The following is a 12,581-nucleotide window of genomic DNA, read 5'->3' as shown; positions in this document are numbered from 1 at the left end:
TCACAGAGTCGCTTAAGAGGGAGGAGGCTAATGCCAACCTGTTGGAGCGAATTGTGGGCGAGCTGAAGGAGGAGCGGGAAAAGAGGGCTTAGCTAGAAGAGCAGGTAGAAGTGCTCAGGTCGCGGCTGGCAGGGCACCCCGGTTCGAAGCAGTGTCAGGTGGGGGACGAGGCTCGTCGATCCTAGTGTTCCTGTATATGCTCTCGCAGGGAACAGAGTTGCGCGTCTGTTTTCCCTCGCCGCTCCGAACGCCTTTCGCCGAGAGGCGATCACATGATTTGAGTGACGTCAAGCGTTCAACTTTCCGTGGAGAAGCTGACTTTAAGGCGCAGTGAAGAGCGACCCCTCGTCAGCTTGACTCCTCATGTGAGTGAGCCCACGCTGTTGGCTACATTTCCCACATTTTCCATGCACACCTGTGGTGTCAGGTTTGGGGTTCTGCTGTGGTAGTGAGCAACGCAGTCGTCAGCTGCGACTGCGTGCAGTGTGCCAAACTGCAGCAACCGCACTGGAAATGGCAAAGCGTTTTACGAACTGCAATTTGGATGGTCAGCGGCTGAAGTGCGTCGGCGATTAAAGTGGCTTTTGAGAATGGGCCGCGTTAAGCACGACCAAATATTATAATTTAATAACTCAGATGAAAAGATCATGCTTTTTAATAAAAATTAGGTAAGCTAATAATATCAACTAGAAAGAGTACTTTTAAGCTCCTTTAAAGATTCAGTTCACTGCATTTAGCAATTGGGTGTATTTTGTAATATGTTTTAGACAAGGTATTGAGTTTGAAATTTTTTTCGTTAGGTCAGACTTGCCTGTTGAATGCATTGGTGTTGCTTTTGTCTGCTTGCCTGAAACAAGTTGCAGAATCATTTTAATGTGGGTTTAGGGAGATGTGTTTTCATGTTTTGCATGCATGACTCACACAGAACGTGCGGCGGCACCAGCTGTGAAAAACGTAATTCATCGCTATACTTTTTTTTTTCTTAAAGAGGCTCTGAAACGCCTTCCGAGCAGAGCACATTACCTCAATTAATCACTGCACTGTGTTGCCGAAAACCGGAGCCAAATATTACTCTTCTACAGGCAGCAGACGACCCACAATCGCGCATCAAAGTTGGCAAGCTCTTTCCGGCGACTTTTTCATGCTTGCACCCTCCTCCGTCTCCCGCATCTGCGTAGACAAGGTGAGAGGTGGCTATTGGTTAGATTCTTTCAGACATCAGGCAGCTACCGCAGCCGCGGCCAATAAGCCGCTTAGCTCCGGCGGGTCGGGAAGCTCCGCTCCCAGAGGCGGGTCGGCGAAGGAGCGCTTACCTTTCAGCGTGCAAAAAGTGACGAAAGAGGGAAAGGCACGAAGACGCTGAAATTCAAATTTTAACTACAGATAACTCAGCTTCTACAAAGCGCATTTAAAAAATCCTTGCTGGACACTATTCGTGAAGCGGCGTGCTTCAATATCCCAGGCATGCCGCAACTTTATTAGTGCCCCCTTCACAGCCCCTTTAAGACGAGCACGCAGGAAGGCAGGACGAGATAGACGCTGTCCTATCCGGAACGGGAATGCTTGTTCATCTGAAATTACTTGTTCCAAAAAAAAAAATCTCGCAGCCTGTTTCTAGTATTTTTTGGAAATTTGTCATGGCTTCAATTTGCTGCTAACCTCTGGCGATTTTTTTTTCATGCTGTATGCACACCCTCGGCAAATCAGATTAATTTTGACATTATGTTTAAAAACTTGCGACCGAGTGCAATTTGTATGCAAATGAAAAAACAAGCGCAAGTGCTCTACACAGCGAGCCCATAAATGCAGCCCCTGTACGCACGAGCGTAGGCTTTCCCGTACAGCTTGGAACATGATGGCGGACCTTCGTGCAACTCTGCTCCCTGCGGTAGCATATACAGGAACACTAGTCGATCCTACAGTGCTGTAGCGCAGCAGGCTTTGAGTGGTGAAGAGAGAGAGCTAAAAACGGGCACGCAGACTCACGACAGTAGCGTACGGCGGCGGGAGAGACGGCTATTGCGATCCAGAGGGCAACAGTCGTAGTTAGGAAGCGAACGGTTAGAGCGCAGGAGGGTTCTGGTAGTCAGTGACTCGAACGTAGCGAGGGTTGTGGGAGGCATTTTGACGACAGTGAAGGTGACAGGCGGGTGCAGGTGGAGGCCCAGTCATGGAAGTTTATGGTAGATGCAATTGGCCAAAGCCCAGGAGATGATGGGGGGCAACATGGATGGCAAACACCTTGTCGTTATCCATGCTGGTCTTAACGATATACTGAAGGGGAGGGGCCAGAATCTCGAGAAGTAGTTAGAAGTGGGGATGCGTAGGCTTAGAGAGGCCTCTGAGAGTGTGCATGTGACCATATGCACAACCACAGAGGTCCAGAGGCAGGCTAGCGAAGCGGTGTCGGCGGTGCGTGGGATCTTTCGGCTGGCTACGAGATCATTCACTCCACAGTCGCAGTGGACCCACGGGGATCCTCCTCTCTCCCTTGCTCGACACGTGACGAGGGCGTGTCCCTGTGTGTGGTGGAGCCTGTTTGGGCGCGGCAATACGTTTTAGGAAACCCCACCCTGGCGGAGATGCCCTCAACCTGGGGAATCTAGGGACGGAGAACTATAAAAACTGGACAGCGAGTGCAGTGACTCGTGCTTCTTTGTGGGCTCCTTCTGGATGCTCCATCATGCTTCACTTTGGGATGCTTTATTTTGGGATCCTCCATTACAATCCTACCTTAAGATCCTCTCTTCAGAGAGCAGTTAATTTTGATCTCTATGTAAATAAATGTAAATAAACCCTCTCATAACCTCCCTCCCATCATCCAACTCCTTTAACTCGTCAGCAGTCCTGTCCTGGTGGTGGTGGAGGTGTTCGGAGCAAACGTCGTTCCTGACCTGTGGTTCCGTCTAGGGTGACTCCGAATCCCTCATCCAACACCGGACTGATGGCGTTCAGTAACCTGATCGGTCTGTAATTTATTACGTCCTTGACGTCTCTTTCTAATGTTAATTGAGCGCTCCTCCAGGATCTCGGTACGCTCCAGGTCGTGGGATACTGCATGTACCTAAAGCCCCTCAATAGACTAAATGTAGCGCCATCTCCTCTCTCCCTGTCGTGCGCTGCCGCTCCTTCTCTCTCGTTTCGACTGTGGCTCCCCCTACGCGGTGCGGAAGTAGCAGACGCTCTCCGGAGAAAACACTGGCGCTAAAGCTGGCGCAAGGTATCGCGGGGCCTTTTCAGCTCGTATTTTTGTCGCAATTTCTTCATGTTATATTATGATTAGCTGCTGAAACACCAAGTTAGAATGAATGTCGTTGCGCTTCGGTATTCCTGCTGTTAGCTGTCCGGCACTGTGCCATGTTGCGCGCGACCTCGGCGCTGGTTCAGCTACTGCCTTCGCCTCCGTGCTTCAGTCACTCGTCGGTTACCGGCCAAAGTGCGCAGCGCGGCTTCAACATTACATTTGGCGTGCGAAAGCGATTGATCCGACAAGTTATCGTGCTGGTATCACTGGCTGGCGAGCTACCGATAAAGCTGCGGAAGCTCGTCGCTGATGCCAAAGCGATGTGCTCCGCTAGCTAGGCGTCGCTCTTGCGTGTGCAGCATATCAGAGCATGTTACATAATGCCATGCATGCCTTTTTTTTCTCTTTAGAGGCAGGGAGGGGTCTATAAAAGAAAGGTGGCAGTCGCTTTACAGGTGTGTGCAAGCAGCTACTGCGGATCATATCGGCGCTTGCGTGTGTTGAGCGTGGCAGCAAGATGTAGCGTGCTTGGCATTTTATACAGTATCTTAAAAAAATGAGCGAATACAAAGTATGATCTAACATGCGGCTTTGCCCCCTCCCACCCACCTTTGGAATCCGCGGTATCGCCGCACGCAGGCACCCATGGACCTTTAGAGGTGCTCCTAACATGCCCCTTCAGAGGTACAGAGGTAACATAGGACTTTGTCCCAGCCGCGCAGGAATTTGTTAAGTGTAAAATCGAGGGCCTTCGCATGTGAAATTAGTTGTGGTTAGCCAAACTGGTTGTTCGTTTCTAACAATGCGTAACTGAATGAATGTGCTCGCAACTCTTCTCATATGGCTCCTGATACTTAAATAAAGCTAAGGAGCAAGCGTTAACATTGCTGATCCCCAATCATATCGGATCTGGAGGCAGTATTCCTTTTGTTCATGCTACGTGAGAGCGTTTGGTGCAGAAAATAGCACCACGTAGATGTTCTTACGGCACATCCAACACTTCCCCTTCGCTGTGCTGACATTTAGGTACGTTGGCGATCAAAGGCTTCAATAAGTAGTTATGTTTTCACCAGTTTTGTGCAACTTTACTCGAGCTTTCGTGCCACATGGCTTTAACATTTAATAGCAAATTAAATTTCCAATACGGGTCACCAAGGAAACGAACATTTTAACAATTAAAACAGCGAGCACTAGGCAGTACCTGAAAGTGGATCACTGTGTATGAAATTTTGCTATAATAATTTGTTCATCTAGACAGTGCCAAACCTTGATACACACTAGGGTCCGAAATCAAAATTTTACATGGGTTCACAGAGGCCAGTGCACCCTTCCTGGTGCACAATAACCATATTTTTCAAGTCTTTTGGTGCTACAGTAAAAGCTTTGTCATTTCAACTTAAAGAAGGAACACAGAATATCAAGTAACAGCACAAAACATTTTGTTTTATTTCGCCTAGATACGTGTTGTAGTGCAGAAAAAAGAATAGAACAGACAGTGAACATAGATATATATCATATACATATAATTAGAGCAGACTACGTGAACACAAAACCAAAGAAAGCGACTACAGACAGGAAGATACAACGGCAGAAACTTACCACTTCACATTTTCCTAGGCTGCTGTGTCACTTTGCACTGATGGTATATGCCACAGTGATGATGATATGATGGCAGTGGAGAGTTATTAGTCGAATTAGCAGATAGAAATAATTTACGGATCACGAATACCTTCTTCCGCTAACGAGAAAACAAGAAGTGGATCTGGAAGAGCCCCAATGATGAGACTAAAAATGAAATCGACTTCATACTATGTGCTCAATCTGGCATTGGTCAGGATGTAGGCGTCCTCGGAAAGGTGCGCTGCAGTGATCACAGGATGGTGAGGTCTCGAATTGAGGGAACGAAAGAAGCTGGTGAAGAGGAAGTCCATTAACGAGTTAGCGGTAAGAGGGAAAGTACAGGAACTCAGGATATCGCTGCAAAACAGATATTCAGCTTTAGCTGAGGAAGACGATCTTGATGTTCATACAATGAACGATAATCTGACGGCCATCATTAGGGAGTGTGCAGTAGAAGTAGGTGGCAGGACAGTTCGACAGAATACCGGAAAGCTATCTAAGGCGACGAAAGATCTGATTAAGAAACGTCAAAGCATGAGGGTTTCTAACCCTTCCGACAGAATAGAACAGAGCTATCGAACTTAATAAATGAGCGCAAGGTAGCCGACATAAGGAAGTTTAATATGGAGAGAATCGAGCATGCTCTAAAGAACGGAGGTAGCCTAAAAGCGGTGAAGAGGAAACTAGGCAAAGGTAAAAACCAGATGTATGCGTTACGAGACGAGGAGGGCAATGTCATTGGCAATATGAATAAGATACTTAAAGTAGCCGAAGAGTTCTACACAAATCTACAATAGCTAAAGTAATCAGAACGTTAATGAGAGAGACAGTAGCACACAGCAAAGCGTCATCCCGCCAGTTACGGCAGAGGAAGTAAAGAAAGCCTTAGGAGCATTGGAAAGGGAAAAAGCAGTTGGGGAGGATCAGGTAACGGCAGATCTGTTTACGGATGGAGGGCAGATTGGGCTAGAAAAACTAGCCACCCTGTATACGCAATGCCTTATGACTTCGACCGTACCAGAAGCTTGGAAGAATGGAAACATCTTAATTCATAAGAAGGGAGACGCCAAGCACTTGAAAAATTACAGACTGATCAGCTTACTATCTGTTGCCTACAAGGCATTTACTGAGGTAATCGCTAATACAGTCAGGGCAACCTTAAAGACTTTAATCAACCAAATGATCAGGCAGGCTTTCGTAAAGGATATTCCATAATAGATCATATTCCTAATATCAATCAGGGGATAGAGAAATGCGCAGAATATAACCGACCTCTATATATAGCCTACATTGATTATGAGAAAGCATTCGATTCAGTGGAAACCTCAGCAGTAATACAGGCATTGCGTAATCAGGGTGTAGAAGAGCCTCATGTCAAAATACTGGAAGATATATATAGCAACTGCACAGCTACCATAGTCCTTCATAAAGTCAGCAATAAAATTCCAATAAGGAAGGGCGTCAGGCAGGGACACGATCTCGCCAAAGCTATTCACTGCCTGTTTACAGGAGGTATTCCTAGGCCTGAATTGGGAATAAGAGTTAATGGAGAATACCAAAATAATCTGCGATTCGCTGATGACATTGCCTTGCTGAGTCACTCAGGAGATGAACTGCAAATCATTATCAATGAGTTAGACAGAGCAGTATGGTGGGTCTAAATATTAACATGCAGAAAACCAAAATAATGGTTAACAGTCTAGCAAGGGAACAGCAGTTCACAACTGGCAACGAGGTGCTGGAAGTAGTAAAGGTCTACTTAGTGCAGGCAGTGACAGCTGATCCGGATCATGAGAGGGAAATAACTAGAAAGATAAGATTGGGGTGACGTGTATATGGCATGTTCTCTCAGATAATGAACAGCAGTTTACCAATTTCCCTCAGGAGAAAAGTGTACAACAGCTGTATCTTACCGGTACTCACCTACGGGGCAGAAACGTGGAGGCTAACGAAAAGAGTTCGGCTTAAGTTAAGGACAACGCAGCGAGCCATGGAAAGAAAAATGATAGGTGTAACGTTAAGAGACTGGAAGCGGGCAGAGTGGGTGAGGGAACAAACGCGTGTTAATGACATACTAGTCGAAATCAAGAGGAAGAAATGGGCTTGGGCAGGGCATGTACTGTGAAGGCTAGATAACCGCTGGTCCTTAAGAGTAATACCCCTGTCACACGGGCACTTTCGATCCTCATTGAGCTCGATCTGCATCGAGATTTTCGAGCACGCTCAAAACATCCGGTGCTACACGGGCATTTTCAATGCTCATTGAGAAGTTTCCCTCATGTGTGTTAGGTGGCGCCAAATGTTCCGCCGACAGCCATTACATGGCGATGTCCGGCAACACTGTGCAGTCGGGGGCAGCGGCAGCCAGATCCGTAGCCAAATCAGTACATTGCGTATCTGCGCCAGGTTTTTGTGGCGCACCTCTGCTGTTGTGCGATGCAACCCGAGGGCCCGCAACGCCTCCGCGATTTCTGCATAGACTGCGGCGTTTCTCTTCTGGCGCCGCAAATTATTTAGGCGGTCCTGCCAGCAGTCGATGAGAGCGGCTGCCTCGCGCTCGCTCCACAGTTTCCGCGCCGACGAGCAGGAGGACGCCATCTTTGTTTACACTGACGGCGAAGCTTGGAGCGTGGTGTAGAGATTATTTTCAAATGTTTGCATATAAGCAGGCATAGTACCTGAAAAGTGTTCTGTATTACATTTTAATCAATTACAACAACAACAATTGTGGTTTGGTTTTGTTAACTTGTGTTTATTTTTATAGCTTCATGAGAGCGAGAGTGTTTTCGATTGTGCTTTGTGCTTGGAACCTCAAGCACTCTTGAGGAATCGGCATCGAGTCAAGCAGGATCGAGTTCGATTGCGCTTGAAAGTGGCCGTGTGACAACCGTCGATCTGCATTGAGTTCGATGAGCATTGACTCAATGAGGATCGAAAGTGCCCGTGTGACAGGGGTATAACAGAGCGTAGCAGGGGGTGGCAGAAAACTTAGGTGGGCGGATGAGATTAAGAAGTTTGCAGTCAAAGGTTGGATGCAGCTGGCAAAGGACAGGGTTAATTGGAGAGACATGGAGAGGCCTTTACACTGCAGTGGGTGTTGTAAGGATGATGATAATACATCTAATACAATGCACAAGATGTCAACTTGTTTTTCAAGCTGTACTACAAACTCTCATAACTCAATACTCAAAATTGTGAAACAAATAGGAGAAAGGAATTGAGACGGACACAGAATTGCAAAATTCTCAGCGGGCACTAATATGTACAAGGGTCTTCCAAACGCAGATTTTGATTATATCATTACAAAAACTTCTTTTTGGCATAACAGGCACAGAGAAACAAAGTTGCTATTTCTGAGGCTTTCAAAAGGTGTGAGAAAGGTTTGCAGTTGTTTTAGGTCTCCAACTTGGCATCATTTTACATGGCTGGTTGCCACCTGTTTACCAACACTCCTGCTGCCACATTTTACAGTAGATCTGATCTCAGCCATGCGCTGGTTTTCCTTGCACAAATATATATGAAGCCTTGTTTTCAGGTATACTTTGAGAAGTTTGTTTGCAATGTTATGACAGTCTGGAAAACAGTTAACCTGGGTTATACTTTTCAGCACACAGGCCTCAAGCTGAGAAAGTGTAAGCTCATTCTGGAGAACTTTTGCACTGTTCACGCGGAAAAGGTTTTCAGCACTTTCCAAAAATTGAACAACAGCTCGTGAAGGCAAAGCAAGTCATATTTTCTCTGTATACGACTTAAGCTGAGTGTGTTGGCCTCCTTGCATGTTATAGCTTTCTGACATTCATCACAAATAGACATGTTTTTTGGACATTGCTCACAATGTACCAGCAAGGTACTCAAAAGACTTGCTGAAGGGTACTTAATGCAAGTATGTCCTCAGGGAATGCAACGTTGGTGATGTCAACATTTTCTTTCTGTTTTGCTGGTAGGCTGCTCAGACCTATCAGCGAGTGCCCTGAGTCATTCATGGTCATAGTTAGATTTGCTTGGCCTGAAGAACTGCGCCATCGTTGCCGCACGAATTGCGCAGCGAAACTCGAGTGGCCTGGGGACGGGGTTTTTTGACTGGAGAGTTGAAAACAGGTTTTCTAGTGGGCCTTAACCGAATCGACTTAACAAAACACAGACAAAACCTTTCTTATTAAGATAAGTCTTGGAGTTTAAGGGCAACAGTACTAACTAAAATAATGCCAGTTTGGACTGGCTTCCAGAAATGTTTTCCATCCCCTATTTTAATGTTTGAGAACAAACAAATGACATCATTTAGGAACGAAACTGCCTCGGCATACTTCACCTGATCAAATTTGCTAATGGCAAGCTTTGTAGTTCTCGATGTCATAACCTTAAAGCAATTAAAAGCAGTTTCAAAAAACCACGCAGTAGTCAGGGCCTCATCTGGCAGGGACCCTCTTTGAACCAGAAGGCGTAATGCTGCTACGGTATCATGATTGAAGAGCGAAAATGCCAGACCAACTTTCATTTTTCCAAAATGACCGGGGTCCAGGCAAGAGGGCTTAAGGTGAGGTGCTATGTTGAGGTCAAGCTTAGAGTCGAGCTCGACAAGCCTTTCTAACTTGAACTAGGTTTACCTCGCTTGACGTTAAGCTTTGTTTCCTAACTATAGATTCAGGCAAAAAAATTGACTGTCCACGAGTTAGGTGGTTGCGCAGATTTTTCAACAGATGGGCAACGTCTGCCATGAAGTAAAGCTGTCGGCTGCTGTCACATGGATGAGAACAAGATACTTTGCTGCGGCAGTGCCTGCCAACAATTCCAAATTCTTTCCACAGGGCTTGATTGCCACCTCCCTTGTCGCAGACTATTGCATCTATTTTGATCCCAATGCTCTCACATGATTTGATGATTTCGAGAATCACATGTTTCACAGTATTACTGCAAAAAGAGTTTGATGTTAAGTGGTATGCTACTGTCTGCTTCCAGCGTGTGGTCACTCCAGCAAGCATAAAAACAAGACTATGCGTGTCCATAACATTGTCTGGGAGGGTACCATTTGATAAAGGAATGGTTGGCTTCCCAATCTCCGTATCAGTTCCCTGTTCGTAGGCAATTCCCGGGGTAAGCTGCATTTCATCCAATATCAGGACCGCATGCTTCTCATAGTCCTTCATGAGGTTCACCTGATAAAGAAGATACATGTAAATACTGTCACATTGCAAATGACTGCCTTCGTTGCAATAAAACAAAATATCTCCAGTAAAAAAACCACATCAGCCAATGAATGTATTGCAAACTTCCCCCCAAAGAATTAATGGTGTTAGTAGTTAGCTTTAGCATCCGCTTGGGCCCTTGTTGCCAAAACACGTATGTTCAGCAAGGAAAAGATGTGTTATGCCAGACATACTCACTTTGACAGAAAGAGATGGTAGAATTTTATGAAGTATTCCAGGCAAAAATTTCAAATCTTCTAGGTGTCTTTGCAGAGTGCGTTCAGACGGAAGTGGTGTCCCAATTTCTCGGACGACGTTATAACCCCGAGATCCACAAGACAGCCTGATTTTCAATCCCTTTTCAATGGTAGAAGTCGACCATGGTGTGCCGCGCATTGTAGATCTTTCCATGGATTTAAGCTGGTCATTTGCTAAAAAATGACAGGTCCGTCTCTTCAGGGCGCTTTTTTCTTGAAGTGCAGCATTCTTTTGTCGCTGACAGATGGACAGTTTCCGTTTGCGGCTTTTCAGCTCATCCTCTAGCTCAGCAATTGTTTTGTGCAAGGCAGCCTCATCGCCTTCACAAAAGGCCTCTTTTGATGTGCTCCCTAGTTGAAACAAAGACAAAAAGTGCATCATGAAACGAGCTATGGTATCATGTGTGTATTCATGAAGAAATGGAAAGCTCCCAAGTTTTAATTTAGAGAATCCCCTTTAGATTCACAGCAAGAAATCCTCACTGTCAAAATCAGTTACAGTTGCAGGAAGAGCCTCGTAACTAGTAGACATGCTAGGAGTTTGTATACCTGCGTATAATGCAGAAAGATCAAGACAAGAGAAAACCCTGATGAATTAAAGCATCCTTACCTTGCGACGAGTTCTGCAGCAAAGTGCAAGTGAAGTCAACATCTGAGCAGCCTATACAGAAGAAGAGGGAATATCATAAAATAGCTGTGCACATCAGCAGAATACAGCGTTAATGAATAGCACCAGATAAACACTCACTTTGCAACGAACTCTGCAACAGAGGGCTAGTGCTGTCAGCATCCGAGCAGCCTACACATAAAAGATTGTATATCGTGAAATAGCAGTTTACTCCACCAATATACAGCGTTGATGAATTGCACCCCATAGCGGACGCACCTTGCAATGAGCTTTGCAGTGAAATGCTAGTGGGGTCAGCATCCATGCAGCCTGCACAGGAAGAGACATCATAAGATGACTGCTCTTCACCAGAAGAAAAAGTGTTTATAAATGGTAGTTACTCGACAGATCTTCACTTTCAATGCAGTCCGCAGCTGCACACAGGAGCTCAAGGCCAGCAGGTACCAAAGAAGGCTGTGTGCCTGTGAACATATTGCATGACTGTTAGGTACAAAAAAAAACAGCTAAAACAGAACGAACAAAACCCCTCATGAGTGAATTTTGTGGATGAAAGTTACCTTGCCATGGTGGTATGCTGTAAGCAGGACCAGCTTCCAAACAGGCTGCAAAAAGTAATAATGAACACCATACACCCGCAATGAGCTTTGTACCGTATCACGTGCAGCGTGGTGATGACATCACACAGCAAGTACTCACTCACCAGCAAAGCTATTGTCTTGTGGTGATTCAAAAGGTGTGCTGCAAGACAGCACAGCAGAACCTGCACCAAAGGGGGTGATGAAATCTATAGCTGACTTGGTACACGCATAACTTCATACATAAAATAGGTATGTATTCTCTGGTGTCCACAGCACACATTCCGTTTGAGATCGAATAGGAATGAGTTCCCCAAACACATCAGGTGGCGAACGTCATTCTAACCTAACCACATAATATGCTCCTGTGTATGAACCGATTACTGACGTCAGATGGCAATGCCGTTTGATTCGAAAGAGAGATAAAATTGCCTAGTGTGAAGGTATAACTTATATAATGAGATTTAAGCGTTATTCTGCGAGTCACCAACATCACATGGTATAAGTCTAAAAATTATCAACTCTTTGTGCTCTTCACAACCGAGTTGACAACATCAGTACATCAAAAAATAGCTCAGAGGAGCATCTTTAAAAGTTCATGAACACGTTTATTACGGTGAAAAGGCATAATACAGTCGCCCACATAGCACATTTTGCATTAAAACGAATAAAGTTTTTAAAGTTCGGTAGTGCATGTTTCATTGCAACTTGCAACAATCATGATATGGAACATGATAGAGATTACCAAGGCAAATATGCATACAGGTTGAACACTGAGTACACAAAAAATTAGTCGATGAAATAAAACGTTTGACGAAAACTCGTCTGGTCGGGGTGAATCACAAATCGTGACATTCCGTCAAAAAACATGACATAGAGGACGCCATTGATTTCACCACCGAGGTCGAGGCGAACATTGCGTTGCCCTTTCCAGACGTCTTGGTAAAACGCGATAGTGGCAAACTATCACTTAACGTTTTTAGAAAACCCACCCGCACGGGACGTTATCTCAGCTGTAGGTCCGTCCACCCAGCCTCAGACAAGAGATCGGTTGCTGCCACCTTATAAAAACGG

At 45.5% G+C, this 12,581-nt stretch overlaps 2 long non-coding RNA genes across 6 annotated transcripts in view; one reads left to right on the top strand and one right to left on the bottom strand.

Annotated features, from left to right (window-relative positions):
- Positions 1-12,581, top strand: part of LOC144109645 (uncharacterized) — a 255,642-nt gene that overhangs the window by 14,432 nt on the left and 228,629 nt on the right. For 4 of the 5 annotated variants that reach the window (XR_013309623.1, XR_013309625.1, XR_013309626.1 and 1 more), the window contains exon 3: positions 209-365. The exons of the other annotated variant lie outside the window; for it this stretch is intronic. This is a non-coding gene — a long non-coding RNA (uncharacterized LOC144109645). The remainder of the gene's footprint in view (positions 1-208; positions 366-12,581) is intronic. 5 annotated transcript variants of the gene reach the window in all.
- LOC144109594 (uncharacterized) lies at positions 11,207-11,970 on the bottom strand. The gene is made up of 3 exons (XR_013309621.1): positions 11,633-11,970; positions 11,490-11,534; positions 11,207-11,393 (listed from the first exon to the last, which is right to left on the bottom strand). It is a non-coding gene; the product is annotated as an uncharacterized LOC144109594 (long non-coding RNA).

Source organism: Amblyomma americanum, chromosome 1 (assembly GCF_052857255.1).
Source record: "Amblyomma americanum isolate KBUSLIRL-KWMA chromosome 1, ASM5285725v1, whole genome shotgun sequence".
Classification (NCBI taxonomy): domain Eukaryota; kingdom Metazoa; phylum Arthropoda; class Arachnida; order Ixodida; family Ixodidae; genus Amblyomma; species Amblyomma americanum.
The sequence above is the reverse complement of the archived record's forward strand: the minus strand, read 5'-3'. Positions and strand labels throughout refer to the sequence as shown.